This window comes from Cupressus sempervirens, chromosome 10, assembly GCF_028749045.1.
Source record: "Cupressus sempervirens isolate cs-2001-9-10 chromosome 10, ASM2874904v1, whole genome shotgun sequence".
NCBI classification, from domain to species: Eukaryota; Viridiplantae; Streptophyta; class Pinopsida; order Cupressales; family Cupressaceae; genus Cupressus; species Cupressus sempervirens.
In genome coordinates this window covers 661,696,287-661,704,437 of record NC_143127.1, presented here as the reverse complement: position 1 = coordinate 661,704,437, position 8,151 = coordinate 661,696,287, and the positions used below count along the sequence as shown (strand labels likewise).

Below are 8,151 nucleotides of genomic sequence, written 5' to 3'. Positions count from 1 at the left end.
CTTTTTAAAAGTTTGTGTCAAATTAATTTGCCAAATTTTTCCAGAGATTTTGCAAAGTCTCAAGTTTGTTAAAAAAATGGGTCCATAGAGTAATTTGTCTAGTCTAAGTTTCTAAAGTATGATTGAAAATTTTGAATAACATTAAGGATGCAGAAAAAGTTACTGTAGTAACCAACATTAGACATAGCCCAAAAAACATTTTCTTTTAGTCATTTCCATTACATACACAACATACCAAACTAAAAAATGTACAGTGACTATATTAATCAGTATACCTTCAAAAAAATATAGTTCATAATACATATAACTTGCCATGACCATATTTTTTGTCATTTTTAATTGATGTTGTCACTGATCATACCTAGGATATTATGGAAAAAAAAATTCCTAAAATAGACAGTGAAGCTGAAAGTGGGCACTCTAAAACTTTAACAGGAAATAGCAATGATGTTGGAAATCATTGAAAATTGAACATTGAATATGAAAGAAAACTCCCACTTTTGGTTCTTTGTAGAAAAATTCGTTAGTATCTTCTAGCGTTAAAGCATGATATTGCAATGTACCAAATGGAACATCTCAATGGTACACACACTTCCACTATTTAGATCATACAGTGCTAGTAGAAATATTTATATCAAATTTGGAACTCACAGATCCAATTCAAAAACATTAAAATGCAAAATAGACTTGTAGAGGGTTGTGCCCTAGCATAATAGACTTGTTAAATATCAATAGAGGAAATCATGAACTCTAAATTACAAGTGATATAAATGTACATGTTGCTTTTGGTCTCCCATCAATGTACCTGCAATATTACCATTTGAGCAATCTAAATTAAAACTACCACAAGTACTGAATCAAATACTTCATAGCTCAAATTGAATTACTAAACTAGAGAATTACTAAATCATGTTTACGTCTTGCAAGAAAATCCTTAATATAAAAAATAATTATTTAAAGTACCTGGAATCTTAAGACATTTTAAAGGCATTGATTCATCATTGTCAATCAACAACAATATCTTCATAGCTCTCGTGCTAGAAACATGGGTAGCTCTAGGAAATTATGGTGAATTGTCACCAATACATGCACTATGATCTGCATATGGCAGCATAGGAGAGGGTGCATCTCCTACCACAAAAAAAATAATCCACTATGTGACGCACCCAAGATTAAAGTAAAAATTATCAACTCATAATTAACACAAAACCAAATATAGAAAAACAAGGATTTACCAGTTCGACGTCCCCTTGTTGCCGACATTGCAGTCAACAATCTCATATGGACATTCGTCAACCTCGTAGGAGTCTCCTACACTAGATGAGTTGGATGAGTCTCCTACAATGTCAAAATAATAAAAGTAAGAGTTAACTTAAGAAGTTTTGAATGTTTGAAATAAAAAATTCCTTCTAACTTGTCAACTAAAAGATTATTTTACTAGTGGCAGTCAGAGCTCTGCTACTACCAGCCTCACCGCATTGTCCTTGACTAGGTTGTGGATCAGTTGCCAAAAAATCTTGTATAACAAGAATTTAGTAAAATTTTCTTACAACTCTTTAAAAAAATTTCATCAATAAAGTATTTTTGCACATAGTACATATTTTACTTCACAACATAAAATATTATAAAATATAAATCTTTATTGAACTTTTGTTATAACTAAAGATTCATTACTGCTTACTTCATAATGATGAGCTTGTGCCCTCAAATTTGATAGCCTCTTCATCATCTCCTCGGATGGACTGTTTGGCTCATCCACAATTTTCATTATTTCTAAATTAAATTTTTAAATTTTTTTCTTCAACATTATTGTTACATTGGGAGTTTTAGCAATATCGTCATTAGAAGGCATAGCTAGTGGCTTAGTACTTACTACTAGTGCTTTTCTCTTATCCTAAACATCAAATTATGAGAGGAATATTAGTAAAACTATCATAAAACTCAAAAAAATGTAAATAAAATAACATAATAATATAACATTTTTCACCTATCTAATTTTTACAATTTCAATAGGGTTTACCCTTGCTGAAGAAGGGGTGGGAGTAGCATCCTGGTGGCCACTATCATCTGTCGGATCCATATCATCCTATCACAAAGATTAAACATAGATAATTCAGCTAACTGAAAGTAATAGACAACAAAAAAAAACTTATTAACAAAATGTTATATAGTACTTACAACCCTCATGATAGTAACTTTGTTTGTATCTATGCAATTTAAATGGTAATCTATTAGCAGTTCTTCCCCTACACTTATTGATTTTATTGCACAAACAAAAACTTCATTCCCCTCATGCACCTTAAATATGCAATTGGGTTGCTTAGAAGTTGAGGAAGGTCATGTACTATTTATAAAACCTACAATATTACCTGTTGCTTTTGGTCTCCCATCAATGTACATAGCAAATATTTTACTTTGATCATTTTCTTTCCATTGTACATAATTAGCTAATAGTGCATACCTATGCATAATATTTTTTTTATCGAACAATCTACATCCAATCATTGTAACTGTAACATGGACCGACATATTTTTACAATTTGATAATTTTTTTGTAACATACCTTTATCCCATCTATGGAAAATAGGCCCAAACCATGTAATGAGGATGGAGCAATGCGATATATCCTCTCATTAACACAAAAATCTGTGTTACTTGGAGGTAGCTCATTAGGCACCCATTCTTTCTCAATTGCATGTGTTTATCAAAGTTTTTTCTAATCTTTTGACCTCTAGTTGATCTCCTTATTTTAGCCATACTACATGTAGAGCTTTCATCTACCATTTCCTCATTTCCCTCATTTCATGTAGATAGATTTGACAAGTACCTATTTGGTGGGTCTTGCAATCCATCAAATGGAAAGTGAAAGTGACAAATATAAAATATAGTAAGTTGAAAGTGATTATACAATTATATTTCTATACAGACCTTCTTTGTCTATATATACATTATATGATTATATAATATGTCTATTTATAACATACGTGCTCAATGATAAACAAGAAGAATATCTATTTATTGACTTATACTTGCTGATCCATGTCACTCTGCATGATTCATGCCAAAGGGGTCAAATTTTTTTCATATGTTAATCATTTATCTTAAGCAAGCCAAAAATTACATGATATGCATAAACATGAACAAATTTACCTTATATATGGAATGCAAGATCGTCAACAGAAGGGGTGATGATGTACCTATAGTCAATTGACTATTTGCAAAAAGGGTGAAAATCAGACACAATATAAACATTGGTAATTATAAATAACATATGTTATAATCATTTAAGATATGGTGATTAAAAGTTAGGTTTTTTCTCAAAATTACTGCAACTCAGAGGACCAAAGCTTTGCTGATTAGTTTAACATAGATTGGTGAATAGAAAATTCATAATAAAAATCTAATTTTTTTCCACACTTGTTCAAACCATATAATGAATGAAAAAAAAAGAATTGTATACGAGTCACTCCAAATCCTTAGCTTTTAATATGCTTCATAGATGAGATTGATCATGATTTGTTGATGATTTGGAGTGATAAGGGTACAAATAGAGTGTAGTTGTTTTGTAAGCTCATGGTTTTTAAGTCATTTTGAAGGTCACTATGTTGGAACAATCAGAATCAAAGGAGTGTATAGAACAGTTAGAGCTTTAAGTAATATATGAGATCTAAAATCAATTGTAACATCAAACAACCACTTTGATATGGCTTAGAGAACCTAAAAGTCCAAACATTATAGGGAAGTATCTAGCACAAACAAATTTATTTTCACATTCTTTGCATGGATGAGAATTTTACAAACTTGGAGACAAATAAAGCTCACTTAACCTTGAACAAAACTAATATTTTTTTTTCAAAAGTAATAAAGATAGTAGAATACCCAAAAACCTTAACTTAGATTTTGTTGAATTTAACAAGAAGGTTCTAAAGACCATTCATTAGAGAAATGAATTCAAAGGTGATGTCTTGTTGCATATGGTAAGAGAATTTTACTTTCTAAAAGAAATAAAATGCTTACTAGCTCTGTGACACATTTTGATACAAATAATTATAGTAACTAGTCAAAATATCAATATGCTCAATTTGGTATTATATGTCAAATTTTATAGTGCAACTTGACTTCGAAAGGCATAGGTACTATCTACAGTTTCTTAGCTCCTATTATTTAAGTAGACTTTGATGCAATGAAGCTTGAGCTATATTTTGAAAAGAAAAGAGTTGTTGATTATTTAACTTCCACTAGTGTCACTTATCAAATTTATATAAAAAGAATACCATCAATATTTCATAATAATTTCCACGATAAGTTGATGTTCAAAGAAGTAGAACAAAAGTATAGTACTAGTCTATATTGAGTTGAAGACAAATTTATGGTATTCATTGATTGTGAAGGACTTCAAAATCATATATTATAGTTCAAAATTTTGAAATAGAAGAAGATGTGAATGTTAATTTTAGTTCTAATCCAAGATATAGTTCCAGATATTTTGAATGGTTATATACATGCTCTTGTCAAGAAATAAGGTTATTATTTTTAAAATAACATTTAATCTTCAAAGCCATCCAAATGAAAACAAACAATATTTTGGTCTTTTTGTTTCAATAATCCACTTATCCAATGAGAAATCATATCATTAAAAGCTTCATTATAGTATTTATAAAGGTCTTAAATTTTGTCAATTACAATGTTCCATAGAAAGAAAAGAAGTTACCAATTGCCCAGCCTAGATAATTTTGTTGAAGGAGATCTATGTTGTGGAACACTTCCAAGAAATGCAAGTTACACTTCAAAACAAAAAAAGAAACACAAAGTAAGATGGAAATTTCTACTTCTATAAATTCCATTTAATCCTAATATTAACATAAAATAGAACAAGTTTAAATGACCATAAACAAATTGGCTTTAGAAACTTTCATTAATTGTTGGAAATTTTTGAAACATTTAAATTGAAACCCAAAGTAACATGAATATTTGGACTTAGTTATCAAACCATATTTTAGTAGCATACTAAGGACTCCAAGAGCCTTACAACAACCAAGGAGGGTGGAAGTAATCCACCATTGGTAAGAAATAAAGATTGCATGTGCATATAGCCTCAATTAGAGAGGATGATCTTAACAAGAACATCACATAAGAAATAAGATTAAATATTAGAAACAGTGATAAAAAAACTTTAGACTGGCCATTATAACAAGCCATCATTTAGATAAAAAAAGTGGATCATCACATACACAAAATTGATGAACATTAGAAACAGTGATGAGCATATTACTTTCAGATTGATTTAAAGTTCTATATTTGATTAATATAATATAGAAATAATATTCGCAACTCATCCATTCTTCTCACATATTTGAATTATAACATAGTGATCAAACTTAGAGCAATACAATCTCTCTATATATTATAAATTCAGATCAGTCCTTGCCATATCAATGTGTATCTTGCATTGGCTTGATCCAAATTCTGGACGATCTCCATAAATCAACATTTCTACCAAAGTCAAATCAGATATTTCTATTGTTCATTCAATCCATATATTTGTAGATCGATATCTATTTTCATTTATAGTTGCAGATCAATATCTATTATATCAGTGATCATCTTGAACAAAGCATTTTGGATATAATGTTTAAAAAGTTGATATTTGTTGATAAAAGAATTTCTTCATCACCCACAATGTTTATTGATTTCAAATCAAAGGATCGTATTATAATTATTTTTTGGAAATAAAATCTAGAAGATTAGTATTCAATATTATCAAGGCAACACACATTTCATGTAAGAAGCCTTTAAGGCTCTAACTACTGAACTAACTATGGTTGTTTTTGGTTTTTATTGTTTTCCATTTTTTTGTGTTTTTGAGATGGTTTGACATAAAAAGCACTACATGTGCTGAATTAAAGCTTCTAAAAATTAATACTTGTTCTATTGGAAATTAAAGCTCTAATTTTTCAAAAAAATATTCCTATTTTTTGGTGTAGCAAAATCAATTTTACACCTAGCAAAATTGGCACCGATCAATAAGCAATCATAATTTATTGTACAAAAATTGATTTAAAAAATAAACCAATTTAAAAAAATAAATGAGCATTGAAGAATAGCTGCCTTTAAGAGAAGGGAGTCCAAATTAGACATGTTGATGGCATATTGCATTGGATTGAAGACAACTTGTTAAAGAATAAAGAAGTTTTAATCAATTTGGGTTGCTTGAAAGAAACAAGAGCTCAAAATGGGTCAATAGAATATAATAGATTAGTTAAGGAAGAATAATGTGAAAAAATAAAATTAATTTAAGGAAGAATAACATAAAGAAATACTCTGCTTAGAATTATCTTAAGATATTCAATAATGCTTAGCACTTATCTTGACTAATTGTAGGAAATTCAAGCATTGTTAGGCAAGTTGATTGACAAGAGATGCCTCTTAGGAAATTATTACTTTGTGTAAAATCTGATATACACTAAGAAAATTTTTGCTAACCACTATAAATTCCATAGTTATCTCCTCCATGTTCATTTTTATATAATGAATGATGTTTCCCATCTCCTCTAATAAAATGATTTTTATGTGAGTCGCAATGAAACTTCTAGAATTCAATCATTCGTGCAAAATTAAGTCACCTATTGATATAGAAAATGCATAACATGTGAAGTTCTCAATATCTATCTAACACACGAGATTGTCTGGTAGTGGTTCAACAACCTTGCTTTTTCATGATAATTTAGGTATCAACCAAATCATCCTATTTCATTAATTTTGTGAATGAATATTATTAAAGAATGCACAAAAGATAAATAGGAACAATGACATTTATCAAAAATTTGTAGAGGTATCAAAAATTTGTCAGTAATGTCTTTTAAGGCTGAAAATGACACATAATAGAACTTTAAAGAGAGATCTAGAATCCAATTTTCATAAAAAAATAATTAAAAGATAAGATAAGCCAACCCTAATTTTTCCATCACAAATGATTTTGTGGTACGTAGTTAAAGACCCACAAGAAAAAATTATTATATATTCCTTCATTATGATCAACAAATGCCACCCATAATCAAAGATGAAAATTTTAACAGCATTCCAATCCTTCAATAGTTCTTTCTTGCAAGAAAGTTTTGCATTTCTTGCAAATTCAATGAGAGAATTGTTTAGGAGATTTCTATTATGGTCTATTTTAGCAGGCCCTATTCCAAAGCATGTTGCAATCATAATGGATGGCAATAGGAGATATGCAATGAATAGAAATATGCAAAAATGGAGGGGCCATGAATATGGGTATAACTGCTTGATGCATACTTTGAGAGATTGTTATGAAATTGGTATAAAATGTGTGAGTGTTTATGCTTTTAGTATTGAGAATTTCAAGCACTCAAAGGAAGAAGTTGAGACACTTATGAATTTAATGAAGTAGAAGCTTGATCTTCTTATTGACAGGGAAATAATGGTTAACAAGTATGGAATTAGGGTTCAACTTACAGGAGATATCAGTCCTTTTCCTCAGAATGTGAGAGAATCAACAGAAAGGGGCATGACTTTCTCTAGGAATAATGATAAGGCTATTTTGAATATATGTGCTCCTTATACTGGTACTTAGGAGATTGCTAAGGCTATTGAACATGTTTTGAAGGAAGGGGATTTGGGTGGAAAGAAGATTAGTGAAGAGGATATTGCAAAACATTTGTATATTGCATCTATGCAATACCTAGGAAGAATCTTAGATTGTAACTATTAAGTCTATTTTAATTTTCAACTCTTCTTCTTCATTATTTCATAGAGAAAAAAACTTGTTACGTTCAAATAACATACCTGGGTAGTGGAAGAAACCCTTTTAATATTCGTTGCCCAAAAAATCAAGTCAACAATATAAAACCCTTCGCCAATCAGTAGTAAAAACTTTAAGAGATGATACCAAACCTTGCTATAGCCCTAGGCTTCTTATAATTTTTGTCAAATTTTTGTGTGCCTCTTTCACCAAAACTAAACTATATATGAAAGAGTAGGTAGGGGAGATGAAGAACCAACAAAACGAAAAGATTTTGAACCAGCACAATCTAATGCCCTCAATCTTCCATGAAACCCTCTTCTAATTTTATCAGCTTGAGAAGGAAAAGTGAAGGATAAAGTTAGTTGTATGGGTTGCCAAACCCCAAT

At 29.9% G+C, this 8,151-nt stretch overlaps 1 pseudogene; it reads left to right on the top strand.

The window, feature by feature from the left end:
- The first annotated feature begins 7,060 nt into the window (after positions 1-7,060).
- On the top strand, positions 7,061-7,732 carry LOC149535567 (dehydrodolichyl diphosphate synthase CPT3 pseudogene; annotated as a pseudogene).
- Positions 7,733-8,151: the final 419 nt, after the last annotated feature.